Here is a 22,806-nt window from a genome sequence, read left to right as displayed (position 1 = left end):
TTCAAAAATCGAAGAGGCATTTGCTTTCTCAAAAGCTAGGCTGCTTAGAGACCACGAGGGCCGATCTCAGAAATCAAAGACGCGTTTGCTTTCTTAAAAGCTGGGCTGCTCAAAGACCACGAATGCCGATCTCAGAAATCGAAGAGGCGCTTGCTTTCTCAAAAGCTGGGCTGCTCAGAGACCACGAGGGCCGATCTCAGAAATCGAAGAGGCACCTGCTTTTTCAGCCTTGTCAGCACCTGTCACATGCACACTCAGCTTTGCGGAAATTACAGGCATTCTGTCGAAGATTTCTGGTGAAGTAGAAAGCACGTGAATCTTACTGTTCAATCATCCATTTTCCACATGCAACATCAGCTCATGGGTACTACAGATAACTTTACCAAAGATCTCTGACAAAGTTTAAACACATGAAGCTTGTAGTTTCCACTACATCGCTATGACCAAGAAGGGTAAAAGAATAGCAAAGAAACAGCACTAACAAAGTTTAGACACATAAATTTTGAAGGTCTAGCTACCATATTATTACCCACAAGGGTAAAGGAACAGCACCACTGCTGGATAATTGGAAAGTCCGTGTGTGTCAACCTCTGTGCTCCGTGGCAAGGTAGACTAGCAAACATGCACAACCTGTACTCACATTCGAGAAAACACTCCCAACAAAATTGCTTGCTCCAAAATCGAAGAGGTACCGTCTTCCAAATCTCGAGAGCCAGACTCCCAACATGATTACTTTCTCAAAAATCGAAGAGACACCGCTATCCGAATCTCGAGAGCCAGACTCCCAACATGATTGCTTTCTCAAAAACCGAAGAGGCACCGTTATCTGAATCTCAAGAGCCAGATCCTCGACAGGATTGCTTGTTTAAAAACCGAAGAGGCACCGCTTTCTTAACTTCAAGAGCCAGATCTCCTTGAATAAAGCTTGTCTGTAATCTTCACACGCAACATCAGTTTTCCAGATACCATAGACCAATTTTTCAAAGTGCTCTGACAGAGTTAAAACACGTGATGCTGGCAGCTCCCACCACTGTGCTATGACCAAGCAGGGTAAAGGAATAACATTACTACTTGTTAGGGAGACTCCTATATATGTCGACCTCCATCCTCAACGGACAGGCAGACTTGCAAAAATGCTCAACCCTTCCTCATATCTGAGAGGGCACTCCCAACGAAGCCTTTCGAAATACTCAGCTTTCTTTCCCCCCGATAATACCTCTGCAAACAAGCTACACCAGAGCAAGAATATCTCATATCATCAGGGTTAAAAGCAAGAGTATCCCATATCATGTTTTTTCCCTATCTTTTCCTTTGGCTTTGTTCTTACCTGCAAGACAAGGAGAAAGAGAGCAATCAGTCAGCACTTGGAATGAAGCTTCCAGCCAGGAACTGACTGCTTGGAACCCCTTACCTGATTACTTACCTGGCATTGCTCTCGAGTACGCATCTTCAACATCTTATGCTTCCAGAGAAGATACCACATCTGCCTGAGGAACAGATAAGGTAAGTGAGAAGGATACAAGGAAGCATGTGGAGACAAGCGTAACAGAACACGTGCCGATACATCCACTACTTTGTCAACTGCAAAAGTATCCCATATCAGCAGGGTCGAACGTACTTTAGATTTGATGGACTTGTTTTGATCCTTAAATTCTTCAGTCGGCCTTATACTCTGGAGGAAACCAGAAAACCCTCCAGCCCAGTTCAAGAATAAGCTTGTGGAAAGTTACTTCTTCAAAAGCAAAAGTATCTCATATCATCTATTCTCATTTTTCTTCTCTTTATCCTTCATGTTGCCTGCAAGATAGGGAGAATGAGAACAATCAGCCGGAACTCGAAATCAAACTTCTGATCTGGGACTGATTGCTTGGAGCTCTGATTGCTTACCTTGTCTGTCACATCTTTTAGCAGATCCCCTAGCTCGGCGACTTGGGGGACTCCTACTACATGGTTTGTATCGCGCTTGACCAAGCCTAAAACTACAAGTAAGCTTCAAGTGAAATTGGTACATTACCTTGTGCATCCCCACCAGTTAAAGATACCACCCCTGGATGGAGAAAGAGTACGTTCAAAGAAGATGCCACATCTACCTATGAGACAGATAAGGCAAGTGAAGACGATACCACATTTCGGTACTTAGAAGTTTTGTGATTACGAGATCATTCTCCTACAATATTTCCTAATGTCATTTGTACTAAATGATTCACTTGTACTCATTAAAGGAGAGCTTGAACCTATGTACTTGTGTAAACCCTTCACATTTAATGAGAACTTCTCTACTCCGTGGACGTAGCCAATCTGGGTGAACCACGTACATCTTGTGTTTGCTTCCCTGTCTCTATCCATTTACATACTTATCCACACTAATGACCGGAGCAATCTAGCGAAGATCACAAACTTAATTTTTTCTGTTGTCCCAAAGTCCTCACTAATTTTGTGCATCAACAATCCTTAAGTCCTTACCTTTTTGCGTTGGTAATGGATGAGTTAACAGGACATATTCAAGATGATATTCCTTGGTGTATGATTTTCGCAAATGATATAGTGTTGGTAGATGAAACTCAGGAAGAGGTAAATGCGAAGCTTAACCTCTGGAGAGAAGTGTTGGAATCTAAAGGTCTTCGCCTAAGCCGATCAAAGACAGAATATATGGAGTGCAAGTTCTGTGCAAATGGAGGCCAAAATGAGTTAGGGGTGAGGATTGGAGATCAGGAAATACCAAAGAGCGACCGTTTTCGCTACCTAGGATCTATCTTGCAAAAGAACGGAGAATTAGATGGAGATCTCAACCATAGAATACAAGCTGGATGGATGAAGTGGAAGAGTGCATCCGACATGTTGTGTGACCGTCGTAGGCCACTGAAGCTCAATGAAAATTTTTATAGGATGGCAATAAGGTCGGCCATGCTGTATGGCACAGAATGTTGGGTGGTGAAGCATTAACACGTACACAAAATGGGTGTAGCGGAGATGAGGATCCTTCGTTGAATGTGTGGGCACACGAGAAAGGATAAGATTAGGAATGAGGATATCCGAGGTAAAGTAGGAGTAGCCAAAATTGAAGGAAAGATGAGAAAAAATCGGTTACGGTGGTTTGGACATGTGCAAAGAAGGCCTATTGACGCTCCGGTTCGAAGATGTGACTACGGAACAGAGGTTCAAGGCCGAAGGGGTAGAGGAAGACCTAGGAAAACTTTGGAAGAGACCCTAAGAAAAGACTTAGAGTACTTGGATCTAAAGGAGGACATGACACAAAACCGAGCGCAATGGCGTTCTAGGATTCATATAGCCGACCCCACTTAGTGGGAAAATGCTTTGTTGTTGTTGTTGTTGTTGTTTCTTTTTTCTATTAGCTAGCTAGAGATAAGGATGAAAATATGGAAGAATGATGGATGAACAATGTGGAGTAAAAAATAATACTAAAATTTTGAAGTTGAAGCCTGAAAATTTACTCATAAGTGACGAAGATGCTCTTATTAAATTGGAGGCCTCACAAAGATTCCTTGAGGACTTGAGTAGTCGACTACAATCTCATCAAGCTCTCTTGCCTATTGGAAGAAAAGTCAAAGGCATTAAACATATAATTACAAAATCCTATCTTTAATACATTCATGATTGAAGATGAACTCGAACAAGTAAGGAATCTTCATCGCAGTCAATCAAGGATACTTTTACCATCATCCCCGAAATATAATCTCATAATTAATATCTTTTGGAATATTCCTTCCTCATCATCCTCCGGATGGCACACCTTAGCCAATGGGAAACGTGTAAGGCAAAACCCTAACCTTATGACTGGTCACCTTCCTATAAATTAAACCTTATCTCCACCAATTCTTGGTAAGCTTTTGCCATGCAATTAAACCCTAAATAGACACTCTTTTCAAAGAAACTGACTTAGGCATCGGAGGTTCATTAGCCCCCCTCCCCCCGACCTTATGAGCGCGTGAGGCATTGCCTTTTATAGGTACAAGTTCGTCAAAACTGGAGACGACAAATTGTTGATACCACAAAATGGTGCTTTCATTTAGAGCCTGATTTAACACTACAAAAAAGGCTCTCGCATTCACTTTTTGAATTTTATGTAACATAAAATTTCTCGCACCTCGACCCTGCTCGAGCTGCGGTGATGCCCACTATCAGGCAACTTATGTTGTCGTGTCACCTATTTTGGCTCCAGCCTACCAGTCATCTACTGTAGGGATGAGAAAATGAGGCTTGGACCAACGAGTAGGGGTGGGTCCAATTTTTAAAAAAAATCTGAAACGGTGAGGGGCGAGACGGGGCGGATCCTAATTGCTGAGGAAACAGGTCCCCGACCTGGACAGTTTCCACCGTCCAAAAATCTGTGATTTAACATGGTCCGTTAATTAAATCTCTGCATTAAAACATATAACAGCGTTTGTCTCTCAGACCTTGATCGCACTCAGACTTTCCTACTCCTTGAATCTCCTCTCCTATCTCGTCTCAGACCTTGATAAGGCGCCCATCTTAGTCCATCGACTCTCATCACTTTCTCGTTCTCCCTCCCACCCCTACTCGACTCGACTCCCTGAGACTCATAGTGACTGAGTCGACCTCGTTTGTGTCGACATCACAACAACTAGCCACCATCACCATCGTGGCATCGTCTTCTGAATCTCCTCTGGTCTTCCCAATCGCAAGTTCCGGCCACCACCACACCATCCTCGTCGTTGAGAACACCATCATCATCCTGCAAATCCCTAGGTAATTTAGGTAATTTATGAATTAGGCTATCTAATTTAGGAATTTAGGATTTTTTGCATAAGCTTTTCAATTGATTTAGTAATTACGTGGGTTTCTGATTTGGGAAATTAATTTTTTTTGGGCTGTGATTGCATAAGCTTTTCGATTCATTATATGGACTAATGTGATTTGATTACTTGTTGAAACTTTTAGATTGGTTATGAATTTTATGGATCTGCTTATAGATTGTAGATTTTAAGTTGTTTTGTATTTAACTTTGTAACAATTTTTTGAAGATATTGATTTTTGAACTAAAATTGGTAATTGAAGCTACAATCTTGATGCTTTTAAGTCAAAGCAATAGTGAAGATTATTTGATATCCATTATTAGTTTCGATTTTCAATGCCGAATCGGAACTGACTAGATTATTGAGCAAAGCCAATAATGAAAAGTTTGTTGGCTTTCTTTATGTTTATGAAATTTATTATACTAATCATGTATTATATTTCATGCAATTACTGATTATGTCATGCTTCTAATCTCTCATTTATGATGATCTGATATGTTTCTTCCTCAATTGTAGTTAGCGAGAGGTCACAAGGAAGGGTGTCGTCTTTCTACCATAAATCACCAGAATATTGGAAGTCATTTCGAATGTTAATTTGGATGTTATTATGGATTTCATTTTATGTTATTTTGGATGTTAATTTGAACTTTGGACTTTGGATGTCTCTGTTGCTATTTTTTGTTGTTTTGGATGTTATTACGGAGCTTATATTTTATTTTGATGTTCAGACCTTGAACTTTCGATGTTATTTAAAATTTTGGATCTTATAATCTATAGGCTCTGTACTTGGTTTAATTTTGGATCTTGGAAATTTGGATTTTTTATGTTATTTGGAATTTGGGATCTAGGAATTTCGAAGATGGAAAAAAAAAAAAATTGCATGATGCAGTAGAGTATGTAGTCTGTTCTAATACCCGGCTCGGGTTAGGTCTGGTTCCAGATTCAAAAATTTTATTACCTGACCTAGCCCGCCCCGTTGTAATTTAAAGACGGTCTGGTCCGGTCCCTTCAAATTTGGACCCGGCCCGGCTCGTGCCCACCCTACCTTGCTGCCTTGCTGCAGTAATAAGAAGAAGGAAATTATTTTCAACTCTTCACAAGGCAAGCAAAGAAGAAAATTGATGAAAGAGGAACAATATCCTCTGATTTTCTCTTTTGCTTGTTTAGAAGGAAATTGCTCTCTAGGTTTATTTAGTCCCCTACTTAAGGTAGGATTAAATGAATTCTACGGGCAGTTGGATTCCATCTCCCAAAAGACATTTATTACAAGTTTGAGCTCAAAATCCAATACAGTCAAAGAACCCATTTTTGGCAGACCTACTCAACTTGGATTTCTACACTTCCCGCACCTTCTATGTACAACACAACAAGTGCGGGACATTTGTAGATCCAAAAATCGACGCGTAGAATTTTACAAGTGACGAAGATGTCCTCATTACACTTCTCGCAGTTCAACATCCCTGACGACATGAGCAACAACTACAACCTCATCATGCTCTCCTGCCCATGGCAAGGAGAAATGTCAAAAGCATTAAAGATAGAATTACCTACTAAGTCATATCTTTAATATATTCCTGATTGAAGATTAAATCGAACAAGTAAGGAATCCTCATCATAATTAATCAAGGATACTTTCATCATTATCCAAAGATATTATCTCCTAATTAATATTTTTGGGATTATTCTTTCCACATCCATCCACCTTAGCCAATGGAAAGTTGCCATGTGTAGGGCAAAACCCTAACCTTATGGCCGGCCACTTCCCTGTAAATACTCCATCTCCACCAATTTCTAGTAAGCTCTGGTTACACAATTAAGCCCTAAGCACTCACTCTTTTTTGAGAGAATCTGACTTAGACATCGTAGATCCATTGACTAAACCCTTCCTCCCATCTCGTGGGCATGTGAGGCTTTGGCCTTGATTAAAGGCGTTTATTTGTTTTGTAGGTATAAGTTTGTCAAAACTAAAGACGACGGAAAATATAAAATGAAAGAAATTTGTATGAAAATATAAAATGCTACGTAAAATAATATTATAATTAACCATTTTTATTTGTTTCGGGTCAAGGGTGTTTTAATGAAACACTCCCGGTATTGTTCACTTTTAACGAAAAACCACATTTTTACATTTTTCTAGTACCATTCACTACACCTTTATTAACGTGCTTATTTTCTATCGGTGACACATCATTTGTTTTGCAAATTTGGTTTATAATTTTGGTTCCCTAGTATTTTCCTTTAAACTATATATAACAGATATATTACATATAGGCTAAATTGTAACAAAGGTCCCTAATCTATACCACGAGTTTGATTTTTGTCCCTTAGCTCTAGTGATAGTTTCTTTCATCCTCGAGTTATGTCATTTTTGCACTAGTAGTCTTTTTCGTTAACTCGGTCAACTTTCCTATTAAGTTAAATGATAAAATAGAATTTCATAAAAAAAATAAAGATTTTAAAGAGGAGGACAAGGATTGGAGAGATTTTTCGATGCGCCAAGAACATGGCCTCATACGCCAAATGTGTAATACAAGTGGTTGAATACTTAAATACAAATTCTAACCATTTCTATTATAACACTTGATGTATTAGCCCGTGTTCCCAGGACACTGAAAATTTTCTTTAAAGATTGAGGAAGAATTCCTCCTTAACATACCTCATGACTTATTCACAGAACTTCGTGCTTATAATCGGAACTCCTTTGACTAAATGATCTTAGTTTTAATTGGTTTTTTTTTTTGCAAAGATGATCTTTACATAGTGATTTATAATATGGAAAGTTTTGATCTTAAGTATGGAATTCTTTGAGTAGGTCATAAAGTATTTTGAGGAGGAAATCTTCCTTAACCTTAAGGAGCCAAACTCTTCACTTTTTAAAAATAATTATACTTGTTTATGTATGAAAAGACCACTATACTCTTAAATTTAACAGAAAAGAAAACAGATTTGACTGAATGACTATTTATGCAACGCAGAGTTAAGTTGGAGGATAGAATAAACTAATATAAGAATTTAATGACAAAAACTAAACATGACGCAAAATTCAGAAACCTTTGGTACCAAACACCCTTACAAAGTATAAAATCATAGTAGGGTTATTATTTCGTATCCCAACTCAATTACATGTAGGACTTGATCGCAATATCTTATAAGTCATAAATGAGAACAAGTACACCTCAAAGCATCTAGAATGAAATGTTCCCCAGTCCAGAGGGCATCCCCCTTACCCACCGTAGCACATCGGTGGTTCAACTGGACCACCATACAAGCCACATCCGAACAACATTTCACGCGTTTACTTCTCTTTTGTTTCTTTCTTTTTCTACAGCACAAAGCACGGTTTCAGTTGACCTCCATTTAACCCATCAAATCTTAGTTGTTAGATTTATAGCATCTTGCTTTTTCAAACAAAGGTTATATTTCTCTTGGTCTTTGTCAGTTAACTGGTTTCCATGCATCTTTCCATGTGGTGGAGTAGTTTCTAGATGTATTGGGAACCAAGTCGGATCATAAGGGTCGAACTCTTTCTATGAACGAAGAAAGTGCTCCACTACTAAAGTTACGTATAATACAAGTCCGACGAAAATCTTATCAGTTGATGAAGCTATGAATTATAAGACCCCTTTTTGTGTTTTCTGGCATATCAAATCAGGAAAAACAAAAACAACAACAAAAATGTCTACTTACTTGATTTCTTCAAAATTTGTACCACCCCATCTCACAAGGCATTGTCTCAATATATAATTAAACCAGTGGACCAAGAAATTAAGTACGTCTTCACCGATAGAAGATGCGGTTTAAAATAAAAATCCTTTTAAGTGTGGCAGCTCGCTAAAACATGCACTATGAGTTCCTCTATGAGATTTTGCGTCAATTTGATTACTTGTGAGGACATAGAATGCACAATTGGTCCATGTCGTCCTAATTTAAATTTGATCTCTAAACTTTCCCTTGGTCCATATTTAGTTTAACATGATTTTTTACGGAGGTTAATGGCAAGAACATCAGATGACATTTAGCAACCATTTATAAATTATAGTGAAAATTTAAGGACCAAATCTAAATATTTTAGTCTTTGAGAAAAAGGCTCATCTATATCTATATAGAAGATATAGATATAGACAATATCTATATCTTCTATATATAAAGGAACAAGTCAAAAATGGTGAAACATTCATAATCCCAAAATTGCCCTCTCCCATTAAATTTTCAAATAAAATATTAAGGGAGAAGGCAAAAATAGTGAAACATTCATAATCCCAAAAATTGCCCTCTCCCATTAAATTTTCAAATAAAATAAGAAAATCACAAAAAAAAAAAAAAAAACTCACAGAGTGGTTTGTAACTAACTTTTATTTTTTTGAGATATATTATGATTTTATTTTTTCTATTTTGTGTTTTTTCAAATAAAAAAATATAAAGAGTCAGTAAGATAGAAAATTGATGTGTTTAAGGTCATCTCTAACCGACCAGGCCAAAAGGCCATAGGCCATGTTTTGGTCCGAAATGAGAAAAAAATCATCTCCAATGGAGGGCTGGGCCAAAGGAGAAAGGGATCCACTGGGCCAAAGAGGAGCTTGATGGTCATTAGGCTGGACAAAACCAGCTAGCTAGCCAACCATCCTGTGTTTTGAGGGGCTCAATCTGTCACAACCCACTTGCTAGCTAGCTTTAGCTAACTGTTAGATTTTGATTTTTTTAGGACGAAATTTAAAAAACAAACAATAAAAAATCTAATTTTTTTTCCCCATAAATACCTAAGTTATTTCTACACAATTTCTCACATTATTTTTCGCCCTTCTATACTATCTTATCTCATTTTATTTCAATTCTTCACACTCTTTAACCTCCTAATGTGTTGTAATCTTTAATATATGAGTTGTTGTAGTTTTAATATTTAAGATGTTGTATTTCAATTAAGTTGTAATTCAATTAAATTGTGATCTTTGAATTAATGTCTAAGTTGTTAACATGCAAGTAAAATTAAAATATTTAATAACATGAAACTTAAACAACATTGAGCGACATGTGTCACTCGAAATCATATCCGAAAAATTATTGAGATTATATAAAGATAAGAAATCCAGAGGCTTATTCATTTAGCGACAAAATATGTGCGGAAACCTTATTTTAGCCCTTTCGGTTGTAATAACTAAAATGTAATACAAGATTATAGGTGATAATTATTGAATGGTTAGAGTATGATAAGGAGGTATAAGTGAGATGTAGAGGATTGTCACCTAGACTAGTTAGTTAGAATTGTTGGGATATAACTAATGTAATCCATTACAATTGATTCATTCAATACAACTACTGTTTCTTCTTCCGCTCGCTTTCTCTCTAGCTCTTCATACTTTCGTGCTTCCTTCATCTCTATAATTTCCTCATATCTCCATGGTTTCTTCATACAAGAGCTTTTGTTATCATGGTATCAGAGCTAGCGACCTTCTGTGAGCTTGTTGGGTTCGTTGTTCGGCTATGATGGTGTTGGTGATTGGTGTTCTTTTTGGCGACTTGGAATTTTTATGTGATAATTTCTGCAATTGAAAGGCAATCTCGTTGATTTCAGTGACTGGGTTAATCATATTAGCGTTGATTTCAGTGACTGAGTTGTTCATATCGGCAGAAATTTTTCAGGTTCTATGCTTGATGTTCTGCAATTTATTGTATATTTCTTGAAAATTTGTTGGGAAAATCTTTTGATGCAATTAAGTAGTTTGTATTCCGATATCTTGGTGTGTAGTTTGGTAGATTTGTGTATGAATTTGTGAAGGCCAATGCTAGTATTTGTAGGTTAAATAAATAGATTTGCACTGAGTATCTTGAGAAGGCCAATGTCATTTACTCTGAGCCAAAGGAGATTCACAAAAGGCCAATGCCAGTTACTCAAACATAGTTATATTTGTTGAAGTATCAGTTATAAATTGTTTTCTTTCTTGAAGATTGTTCAAAGACTATTTCTTGAAGTTTATCAAATATGACTTCTTCATCTGTGAAAATTAAGGGTCTATTAGGAATGTTGACTATTAAGTTGAGTGATCACAATTACACTAAGTTGTCCTTTCAGTTCAAATTGGTGTTTAAAGGGTACAAACTGTTTGATCATTTTGATGGATCTGCAATTTGTCCCTCCAAATTTATGGGAGTGCTAAAACTGGAGTTACTAAAGAAGTGACAACTGCTTTTCAAGAATGGGAGACTACATATTTGGCTTTGTTAAGCTTGTTAATAACTGCTCTATCAGATGATGATATTGAGTATGTAATTGGATGTAAGACTGTTGCTGAGGCATGGGCTAATCTTAAAGACAAATATGCATTGGTGTCTAACACTGGTATTAATCATTTGAAGATTGAGTTACACACAGTATAAAAGGGTGGTGATTCAATGGATAAATAATTACAGAAATAACAGTGGCTGAAATGGCAATACTGAGTCAAGAATCACACTGCATCCTGAGTGTCAAATTTGTCTAAGAAGGGGAATGGGGCATACTGCACCTACTTGTTTTTACAGAAACTCTCAGAGTAATTCACCACATTTCATGACAGAATGCCATATTTATGGGAAAAGGGGCCACATTGCCCTTGAGTGTTATCACATGAGTAACTATTCATATCAACCATCTGGACCACTTGCTTCTCTTGCATCTGTGAATCAAGGTCAACCTCAAGTGATTCCACATCAACAAAATTATGTTGCTTATTACTCTTATCAAGCTCTAGTACCTACATCGTATGTAATTCAACAACATATGTTAGATTTGTCTTATCAAATGCAACCTCCAATGCAAGGTATGTCTACACAAGCTTCACCATCATACTCTAATACTGCAACTTGGATCATGGACACAGGGGCTTCCCATTATATAACCTCGGATCTTGCCAGTCTCAATCAAGTTTCTCCATTTGAAGGATCACAGCAAATTAAGATTAGAAATGGTCAAGGTTTGCCAATTTAAAACATTGGGTCCACAATTGTTACAACACCATCTCATTCCATTATTTTGAAGAATGTGTTACATGTCCCATCAACTGCTGTCAATCTTATGTCTGTAAAACAATTATGCAAAGACAATAGGTGTTGGTTTATTTGTGATGACACATGTTTCTTTGTGCAGGACAAAGTGACAAGGGAGATCTTGTACAAAGGAAGGAGTAGGCCTCAAGAATTCTTTCAGATTCCTGTGTCATCATGGAAGAAACCAAGTGCATTCATTGGGCAGTTAGTAAACTCTTCACTATGGCATCAAAGACTGGGACATCCTACAAATGAAGTGTTGGCAGTTATGTTAGCTAAGTCTAATATTTCAGTTTTTGCAGATAATAAGCATGCAATTTGCACTAATTGTATTCATAGGAAAATTACCATGAAACCTTTCTCTAATGATAGTTCTAGGTGTGTTTTGCCTTTTGATAGAATACATTCAGATGTATGGTGTAAGATCCCACATCACCTAGGGGAGTAATCCTTATATGTATATTCTCATCCCTACCTAGCATGAAGCCTTTTGGGAGCTCACTGGCTTCGGGTTCCATCGGAACTCTGAAGTTAAGTGAGTAGCGCACGAGAGCAATCCCATTTATGAGTTCCCAGAAACAAAATCGTGAGGGCGTAGTCGGGGCCCAAAGCGGACAATATCGTGCTACGATGGTAGAACGGGCCCAGGATGTGATGGAACCCAAGCCGGGATGTGACATATGGGGACCTTCTTCTGTAAAATCCATAGAGGGATATAGGTTCTATGTTGTATTTGTTGATGATTGTACAAGATACATGTGGATTTTCCCACTTTATAATAAATCTGAAGTGTTCTTAGTATTTGTCAAATTATATAAGTATGTTGAAGTTCAATTTGGTACTCATATTAAATGTTTACAATCAAATAAAGGTGGAAAGTTTATGAGTGGTCTGTTTAAGGAGTTTATGCAGTCAAAAGGGATGATTCATATAATGTCATGTCCCTATACTCCTCAACAAAATGGGTTGGTTGAGAGGAGACATCGACATATAGTTGAAACAGTGATAACTTTAATGAATGTTGTAAGCTTATCTCATGAATTTTGGTTTCATTCATATGCACATGTTGTGTATTAATATGATGGCTTGTAAAGCATTATATATGAACTCACCTTTCTATTGTTTGTTTGATAAACATCCATCTCTTAAAGATTTAAGGGTATATGGATCTGTAATTTATCCTTATTTGAGACATTATAATGACAGCAAATTTCAGCCTAGAACATTAGTCTGTGTTTTCTTAGGCTATGCTTCAGGGTATAAAGGGGCTATATGTTATAACTTGCCAACCAAAAGGTTAATTGTCACATCCCGGCCCGGGGTGGATCACTTTCCGAGCCCGTTCCACCACCGTAGCACGATATTGTCCGCTTTAGGCTTACCATTCCCTCACGGTTTTGTTTTTTGGAACTCACGAGCAACTTCTCAATGGGTTACCCATCATGGGAGTGCTTTGGCCTTCTTCTCGCTTAACTTCGGAGTTCCTACGGAACCCAAAGCCAGTGAGCTCCCAAAAGGCCTCGTGCTAGGTAGGGATGAGAATATACATTTAAGGATCACTCCCTTAGGCGATGTGGGATGTTACATTAATTCTCTCTAGGCATGTTATTCATGATGAGTCTACTTTCCCAGCTAAGTATCGGCCTTCTGCAATGTCAAGAAGTAGTAATGTACAGACTTCAACACATTCAGCTCCAGTTATAGTTCAGTTAAAGGTTCCAAATACACAAGACAATAGAAGTAATGACACAGTTCAATTAGTCTCTGATGATTCTTCCTTATGTTCTAAATATCTCTTATGTGTCTTCTGAAAGTTCACAGGAGGCAACAAATACACAGGAATATGAACCACTGCCATCACACTTACATACTCCAGTACAAGATATGCATCAACCCTTATTACATGTCCTAGATCGGGCTTACAGGTATTACTTCCTATTTCTATGATTGATTGGGAACAATCTTCTCATCCATCATCTAGTGATGCTTCCAGAACTCACTCTATGAATACAAGATTACAGACTTGAGCAATTCAGAGAAAGGATTACACTGCTTTTCATGCCAACTTACCTGAATTATAGTCTCTAAAGCTTGATGATGAATCTATATTTTGTGGTGGTTTCTCGTTTCTGGTTGAGATTATAGATTCTGAATAACCAAGGACCTTTAAAGTAGCTATAAGGAATTCCAATTGGCAACAAGCTATGCAAGAGGAATTTGATGCTCTTAAGGGGCAAGGTACATGGACACTAGTGCCTCAACCTCCTGACAAAACAATTATAGGCAGTAAATAGGTCTACAGATTGAAGAAAAATCCAGATGGCAGCATATCCAAGTACAAGGCAAGGTTGGTTGCACAAGGATATACACAAGAACATGGATTAGATTATTCTGAGACATTTAGCCTTGTGGTAAGGCATACTACATTAAGATTAATCCTTGCCTTAGCTACAAGTCACAAGTGGGAGCTTCAATAATTAGACATTAAAAATGCCTTTCTACATGGAGAATTGCTGGAGGAAATATACATGAAACAACCACAAGGCTTTGTGGACTCAAAGAATCCAGATTATGTCTGCAAACTTGTCAAATCCCTATATGGTCTAAAAAAAACTCCACGAGCTTGGAATTCAAAGTTCATAGGTGTGCTACCATCTCTAGGGTTCACAACATCTCAAGGAGATACTAGCCTATTTGTTAAAATAGAAGGCAATGATGTAATCATTCTACTTCTATATGTAGATGATATAATCCTCACAGGGTATAACAATTCCAAAGTTCAAGCTGTTGTAACTACTCTAAGTGAAATATTTGAGTTGAAAGACATGGGGAAGTTGACATACTTCTTGGGGCTACAGATACAATACAGAGATAATGGTGATGTGTTCATCAACTAAGCTAAATATGCAAAGGAACATATTAAAAAGGCTGGAATGGAGAATTGTAAGCCAGCCCCAACTCATTTGAAACCACATACACAGTTGCTAGTCTCTGAGGGTCAACCTTTAACTGATCCAATTGTTTACAGAAGCATAGTTGGTGCACTTTAGTATTTAACATTCACTAGGCTTGATATAGCTCATTATGTGAAAAGGATACTTAGATACCTTCAAGGCACTATACATTGTGGTCTTACATATTTTGTAGACTCTAGTACACATATTTCAGCATATTCTGATGCAGATTGGGCTGCATATATTAATACAAGAAGGTCAATTACAGGTTATGTTGTCTTTCTTTGTATTAATCTTATATCTTGGCAATCTAAGAAACAATCATTAGTTTCTAGAAGCTCCACAGAGCCTGAATATAAAGTATTAGCAAACTGTGCTGCGGATGTGCGTTGGATACGGTCACTACTAAAAGATTTGCATGAGGTTTTGATTGGTCCTCCAGCATTGTATTGTGATAATCTTTTAGCTTTGTTACTTAGCACTAATCTGATGTTTCATTCTCAAATCAAACATCTTGATACATATTATCATTTCATTTGAGAGAAAGTGTAAAAGAAGGATATCAATGTTCATTACGTTTCCACATACAACCAGGTTGTTGATATACTCACCAAAGGATTGCATAGTCCACAATTTGTCAAGCATTGTATCAATCTTAGTCTTGGACATCCTAGATGAGATTGAGGGGGGGTAATAACTGAAATATAATACAAGATTACAAGTGGCAATTATTGAATGGTTAGAGTATGATAAGGAGGTATAAGCAGAGATGTAGAGGATGGTCACCTAGACTAGTTAGTTAGAATTGTTAGGATATAACTGATGTAAACCATTACAATTGATTCATTCAATACAACTATTGTTTCTTCTTCCGCTCGCTTTCTCTCTAGCTCTTCATACTTTCTTGCTTCCTTCATCTCTATAATTTCTTCAAATCTCCATGATTCCTTCATACAAGAGCTTTTGTTATCAGGTTGGAGATGGCCTAAAGGACCTGTTGCCAGAGGCTTCTATGAATGTGGGGTTTGTTTGGGGTTCTAGAACCTTCGGTTGCATTGGTCTAATGACTCACTATTGGAAGCTCAAGTAATATTCCTTTCTTTAAAGAGAATTTGTTTTTTCTTTTTCCTTTTTGTTTTATGTTCTAGAAGAAATTACTAGAACAAACGGATTGTAGGAAATAAAATACATGTTATAAATAGGCAAAAGAGAGAGAGAGAGAGAGAGAGAAAGAGAGAGAGAGAGAGAGAGAATCTTTCCTAGAATAGAGTGGCAAAAGTGAGAGAGAAAAAATATTTCATAAAACAGAGTGGAACGAGAGCAATGTATCATACTGTTTACTTTTGTAGGTCTATCAGATAATAAAAGTGAAACGCAATACAAGTTCGTCATCGTAATTTAAAATTCGAACTATCCATGCAAAACCAAGTCGGCAAAGTAGGCAAAGTCGGGGCTAAATTTTCTTATAAAAATTGACTCGTAGGCCATGTCATATACAAAGTCGTATAATGTCACACTTCCAAATATCACATTAATTTTCTGAAAGATACAAGAGCAAACAAAATTAGGTGAAGTTTGAAATACGGCATATTGTTGACACGTGAAATATAATGTACATAGTCCATATTGTTGACATGTCAAGTATTTTTAATTTCTAATGATTCATCTTGTAAGAATGATCAGCTGTTTTGGAAAGAAAAAAAAAATCAAACTTAAATACCAGTGGATAGAAAAAAAAATATAAAACTTTGAGGACAAAGGATTCGGTCCAATTAATTTTGTATCGTATAAACTTATTATCTACCACATTATTACTAATTTATTGTGAAACTTAATCCACATTATTCATCTTAATATAAATAATATCCTTTGTTAAAAAAAAAAAAACACATGTTATCTACCTCAACCGCACCCCACCTTTACGTACCCCACTTGATTTAGAAAAGGAAAAAAAAATAAAACACGTCTTCAGTCTGTATTTCCAAGTTGTAACCCAAGTTGAAGCTAGAATTCTTTATTGAGAACTGACTTTCTAAAAGAAAGGGACTCCAGTGACCAAATCGAATATTTTTTTTTAAATAGTGGCCAAATAAAGAAGAAACTCTCTTGGAATCATTAAACAATCATGAAAGGTCTTAGATTTTGAGAGTACTTTGAAAGAAAAATTGAATCATTAAACAAAATTGCTTTTTCCTCCCCTCTGGCAGCTGGTTTTTAAAGTGAATTGTTTGTTTTTTTTAGGTCTTTATTCAAATATTGTTTTTGAATAAATTCACCTAATTTGAAAATCATTTCATTGTTTGATTATTGTTATTTCATTGTTTATCGACAACAATGAGTTCATTAATTTAATTGGTCACAATTAGATAAGTAAAATGTTTTCAATTGGAGTGAATTTTAGTGGGTATAATCTTTGAAAGATGACCAAAAAATATCGTCTCATATTATATAATAGGGTTCTTATACAAAATGATCCTTGAGATTTGCATGATCAATAGAAATGGTCTTTGAGATTGAAAATCAATAGAAATGGTCTCTGAGATTGTCCACCATCCATGATTTTGGTCATTCCGTTAAAAACTCTTTGGGCAATTTTCAAAGCTTTGTAACTCAATCGATTCTTAACCAAATTCGACCCATAATATATCAAAATGAAGATAAGAAAGTGTAGAACAAGATTATACCTATTTGGAAGCCCAATGGTTGCCGGAGATGCCTAGAAAATAGCCTGAAAGGTGACTGGTCCGCGGAAAAACTGGAAAACTCACCGAAAATTGGGTAAAATTTAAACATTCATAACTTCTTCAATACTCAACCAAATCGAGTGATTCAAAACTAAAATCATACTTCTCGACGAGACGAAGAAAATGGCACCTTTCTTTACGGCTAACTCGTCGTGGTTTGGCTAGAAAACTACTCAAAAGTGGCTAACTCAAAAATGGTTAGCCACTTTCGAGCCATTGTCCGACCAAACCACGACGAGTTAGCCTTTGAAAAAGGTACAATTCTTTTCATCTCGTCAAGAAGTATTATTTTCATTTTTGAATCACTAGATTTGGTTGAGTATTGAAAAAGTTATGAACGTTTAAAGTTTACCCAGTTTCCAGCGAGTTTTCCAGTTTTCCCGCGGACCAGTCACATTTCAGGCTATTTTCTGTCCATCTCCGATAACCATTGGGCTTCCAAATAGGTATAATATTATTCTACACTTTCCTATCTTCATTTTGATATATTATGGGTCAAATTTGGTTAAGAAACGATTGAGTTACAAAGCTTTGAAAATTATCCAAAATAGTTTTTAACGGAATGACCAAAATCATGTATGGTGGACAATCTCAGGGACCATTTCTATTGATCATGCAAATCTCAGAGACCATTTTGTATAATAACCCTATATAATATTGTGGAATACGTCAAAACCAATGATTAACTTTATAATAACTTACTAACTAGTTAAAGCTCATCTCAAACAGTATCTAACCAAAATAAAGAGGCAAAAAAGAAAGGGCTTAGGGCTTATGTTTTTCTTGGACAAAAAGACCTTTTGTTTTTGGGACCAAAAAGAGGGGCTTATTCGAAGGCCCAGTTAATGATGCCAGCCAGTCGCCGTGTTACAAAAAATAAATGAAAGTGGCCAACTAAAATGTACTCCACCCCAGTCCTCCCTAACCTCTCCGTTATCCTTTACCGTTTCCTTTCCACCCTGGCCCTACTAACTCTCATTTGTTGTCAAAATGGCTGCTTTCGATTGAGTATTCTAACCGAGCTCTTGTGTCTACTACCCATCCCGAGAGTGAATCGTCGCTCATTCAATTGAAGGTGTGTGAAACCAAGTTTGCAGGTTGTTTGGCGGTAATTTTGAGTTTTGGTGTTGCCCTAATGTTGTTTGTTTGTGGTTTAGCTTTGTTTATCATTTGAGGCTTTTGGATATCTGTATATGGTATAAACTAGGGAGCATTTGTTGTCTTGTGGCATGAAATTGGCGATGTGTGTGGTTCGCTGTCTCTGGGTTTCGGTCTTCTACGGCTAGCCATCCCTCACATAGGCTTCTAGGGTTTTCTCCACTAGCCACTTTTAAGCCTCTATTGGTTGGGCCATTTAGGAGTTTGGGTTGAAACCCGGTATGCATTTATGTTATTTATCATTTTTGTACTCGCTGCAGAAGGGAACTATTAGATGAATTACTACTTACTCATGTTTTATTTGCATCAGTTGTGTTCTTTTTGTATGCTAGTCCTTTTTAGGGTCATTGTAAGTTATTTTATATCATTTTGGACTTTGTTTAATGAATTACTCTACTTTGAAAAGAAAAAAAAACCAGAAACTGTGCAAATAAAACGTAGTAGATTAACTACCACTTAAATTCTTAAATTGAAAGAAAAAAGAGAATCCAAAATAGCAGACAAATAGAAAATGGAGAGCTTATTAGATAAATTGAATGTCAAAACCATATTACAAACTTCAAAAGTAAATGAATGTCAATCTGAATATCTGATCATCCGCACATATCCTGCTCCAAAACTAACTGAATGTCTAAACCATGATACAAAGTTATCAGCAACATTGCTGAAACCATAAAACAACTCCAATTTCCTTGTACAAGCCGGCTCCAGTTCAGCTACAACCAAAACACTAAATACCATAAATTTTTCCAAACAAAAAAATCGAAACCCTAAAGAAAATGCAATCACTTTAATCACACCAGATAGATTATGCAACACTAAAAGCTTCAAAATCACACCGCAAACACAAACTTAATAATTCCAAACATCAAATCATCGAAAAATTATTAAAAATTAAAGCTTTGACAGGCTTCTTCGACCAAATTAGAGTGATGCACAAGCATCTCGTCTTTGTCTTGCTGCTGCTAACAAAAGAAACAAAATCAGAGATGTGATTGAGAAAAACCTAACCTATCCTGCTGAATGATAACCCTAGCGAATCAGTCACTGTAAGTAGGTGAAGTTTCAACATTCAAGCCAATTGAAAAGCACCGTATGGAACCAGAAACTCTAAGCGATCAGAAACGAAGAACGAAGCTGGATATTAGTGAAGAAAATGAGAGTGGAGATGTAGAGGAGTTGATACGTACATGCAATTGCTTGTACTCGGTTGAAGGGATTGTGATCGTGCTTTCAATTTGAGCATGAGGCTTCCATGGAGCTTACGATTTCAAAACTCTAAGACTCTACAAAGGATATTATGGGAGGTAAAGTTTTGTAGTAGTGATGGAAAATTACGAAAACCAATTAAAAGAGTGAAAATTTTGAATGTTAACAAAAAATCATGTAATAACTTTATTTAATGGTTATAACAAAATTCAATAGTAAACCAGCCCAATAAGACTAGCCCAAAAAATGTAATTTATTGAGCTTCCCATTTTACCCATGACTTCAAATCTTTCCTGTTTATTTGGTCCGTTTCGCTTAGGAAACGTGTATAGAGTTCAAATTCATGGGAGATTTTTCAATGTAAACGAAATACGCGGTGATACACCACGTGTTACTATACAAATGATATGATATATGTGTTAAAAAGTTAATAACTTATAAAATATAATTTTTCATTATTTATATAAAAACACGTGGTGTACCATCTGTATTCCGATCACAATAAAAAATTTCTCTAGATTCATGTCTGTAATTTTGTCATTTCATCAGCCCATTCCGATCTTCTTCTCCGTTAAATCAATGAGTTCCCATTTTGATTCTCTGGTTCTCCGACTGACCAGGTAATTTTCTCTTCCAACTAAATTAAGATACAACTCCTCTCTGTCTTCCCTTTCCAACGATCTTTTCGTTTCATCACAATTAGTAAAGTCGGAACAGTAATTCAGATCTTTTCATTTCACCACAATTCCAACACACGCATCGACAACCACCAACTCTGAAAAATGGCAATGGAAATCCTGATGCATGTGATAAACAGATGCAGATCTCGCTTCGGAAAGAAGCGGAGATGTCGTTGTACGACCTAGACGACACGCCCTTGCCGAATCTAGCTTCCGTCGAAGAAACCTACGGAATTGGATTATGGCGCTGTACCTGAGGTGCAAGAATTGCAAAAGGCGACTGCTGAGGGGCGTTGAGACACAAACCTGCGTCTTCTGACAGCAAGGACCTCCCTCCCGACCTTATCAATTTCCAAGATACTTTTTGGTACCCGTAGCTGCTCTTGTACCTGAGCTTAAGTCGATAGGTATACAGCTTGATATTCTATCTTTTGTTTGGTTGATGAGAAAATTGAGATTAATTAAGATGGGGAAATAAAAGCTTTGTCTACGTAGCATTCTTCATCAAATCCCAAGCCTTTTGACACTGCCTTGCACAAACCTTTTACAATCCCTCGCAACCCTTTGAAATACCCTTCCAAAGCGTCACTGTTGAAAATAAAAACCACAAAATTAATGCAAAAAAACAAAATAAATTTCGTTATTCTTTTGTCAGACGAGAGAGGGAGTGAGAGACAGTGGCTAGGTGCCAAATCCTACTTTCATCAAGCGCTAGCTAGTTTTCTATGCATGTATAAATCTGTGTTTTGTTTCCTTAATTTTAATTTAGAACGGAGAATTCGATCGGACATGTGAAGTATAATACTATTATTTTATAGCATTGCGAAGGGCGGCTGCTGAGGGGCATTCAGACGCTGACCTGCGTATTGTACGGCAGATGGCCTCCACCCGACCCCATCAATTTCTGAGATACTTTTGGGTACCGGTGGCTGCTTCAATACCTGAGCTTAAGTGGACCGGTATGCGACTTGATTTCAATCTTTTGTTTGGTTGACGAGAAAATTGAGATTAAGATGGGGAAATAAAAAAGTGAATCCTGTTCTTGTGTTTGGTTAACGGAAAACTAGAAAGAAACGGAATTTAAAGAAAAAAATCACGAGTTTTTGTTTTTTGATTAATCTTGTTGAGGTATTAAGCTGAAATTCAATTATTCAAGCGCTCTTAATTTACGTATGAAATCTGAATTATGGGTTTAATTCGTATTTTCTTAATTTGATCATATGGATTTGCACTTTTAAACTCGAGGCTATTCGGGAAAACAAGAGAGAAATGGTTAATGCTACCATAGATAATATATATATTTGTAGCTCTGCAGTTCCCTTCCAATTAATTGATGCGTCTACCTGACTTTGCCAAGACCTATTGCGAAGGTTAGTTGAATTTCTTCTTGGTTTGTTAGTGGAGAGTTCTTGTCTTGTAAGAGGATCTCTCCAGAATTTCTTCTTGGTTTGTTAGGGGAATAAGTGTAACTCCTTAGTAATATTGGTCTTTGTAAATATGTGTGTTACTGTCAAGACTGCAATTGGAGGATTAACATTTTTTATTGCTGTTATTAAGGGAGCTATTTCACTTGACGACTCATGGAAAGAACTGTAATAGCCAGATGTTTGGATTAAAACTTGTTAGTAAACTACAATCCAATAATTGGAAGTCAAACATTGAGAATCTAAGTGGTAAAAGGCTTTTTGAGGTTGCTAATAGCAATGATGTAGCCCATAATTGTTCTCAGTCCAGTATGAGGTGTCAGGAATATTCCCATCATGGGCCTGGTCCATTGGATTTCTGCCGAGTCCTATTAGGAGAAGGTTCCATCCAAATAAGGGTGAAGCAATCAAGTCCTGATGCAACAAGAAATTATCAGAAACTAGGAATGCTTCGAATAAAAAAAATGCAGAGAATCAAAGGCTAAATCTAAGTGATTAAAGAGTTTGATTTAGAGTCCTGCAAGAGTCAGGATTGGCCGAGATCTATTCGGATTGGGATAAGGAATTCTAGTCCAAGTGAAACTCTACCTCGACTATTGAGGAAATTGCTACTATAAATAGAGAGGGGAGTGCATCATTGAAACCCCTCCAAATCAACACACAAAACTGCCATGCGCAAACTCTTGCTCTAAGCAAAACCTCTCAAAGACCTTGAGATTTTTATTTTCCTTTTTCTCACCAACACACCTTCAGTTTGGATAAACAGCATTGTTGCCAACATCTTCAGTTTGGATAAATAACACTAAAGTCGTAGAATCAATCGACCAAGGAGCACCTTCAAT

General features: G+C 36.9%; 1 long non-coding RNA gene across 1 annotated transcript; it reads left to right on the top strand.

Moving 5' to 3' along the window:
• The first annotated feature begins 18,398 nt into the window (after nt 1-18,398).
• Nucleotides 18,399-22,238, top strand: LOC114819526 (uncharacterized). The gene is made up of 2 exons (XR_011573559.1): nt 18,399-20,947; nt 21,359-22,238. It is a non-coding gene; the product is annotated as an uncharacterized lncRNA (long non-coding RNA).
• Nucleotides 22,239-22,806: the final 568 nt, after the last annotated feature.

The sequence above is a fragment of the Malus domestica genome, chromosome 11 (assembly GCF_042453785.1).
Source record: "Malus domestica chromosome 11, GDT2T_hap1".
In the NCBI taxonomy this organism is placed as follows: Eukaryota; Viridiplantae; Streptophyta; class Magnoliopsida; order Rosales; family Rosaceae; genus Malus; species Malus domestica.
Note: the sequence above shows the minus strand (reverse complement) of the source record. Positions and strands in the feature narration are given on the sequence as shown.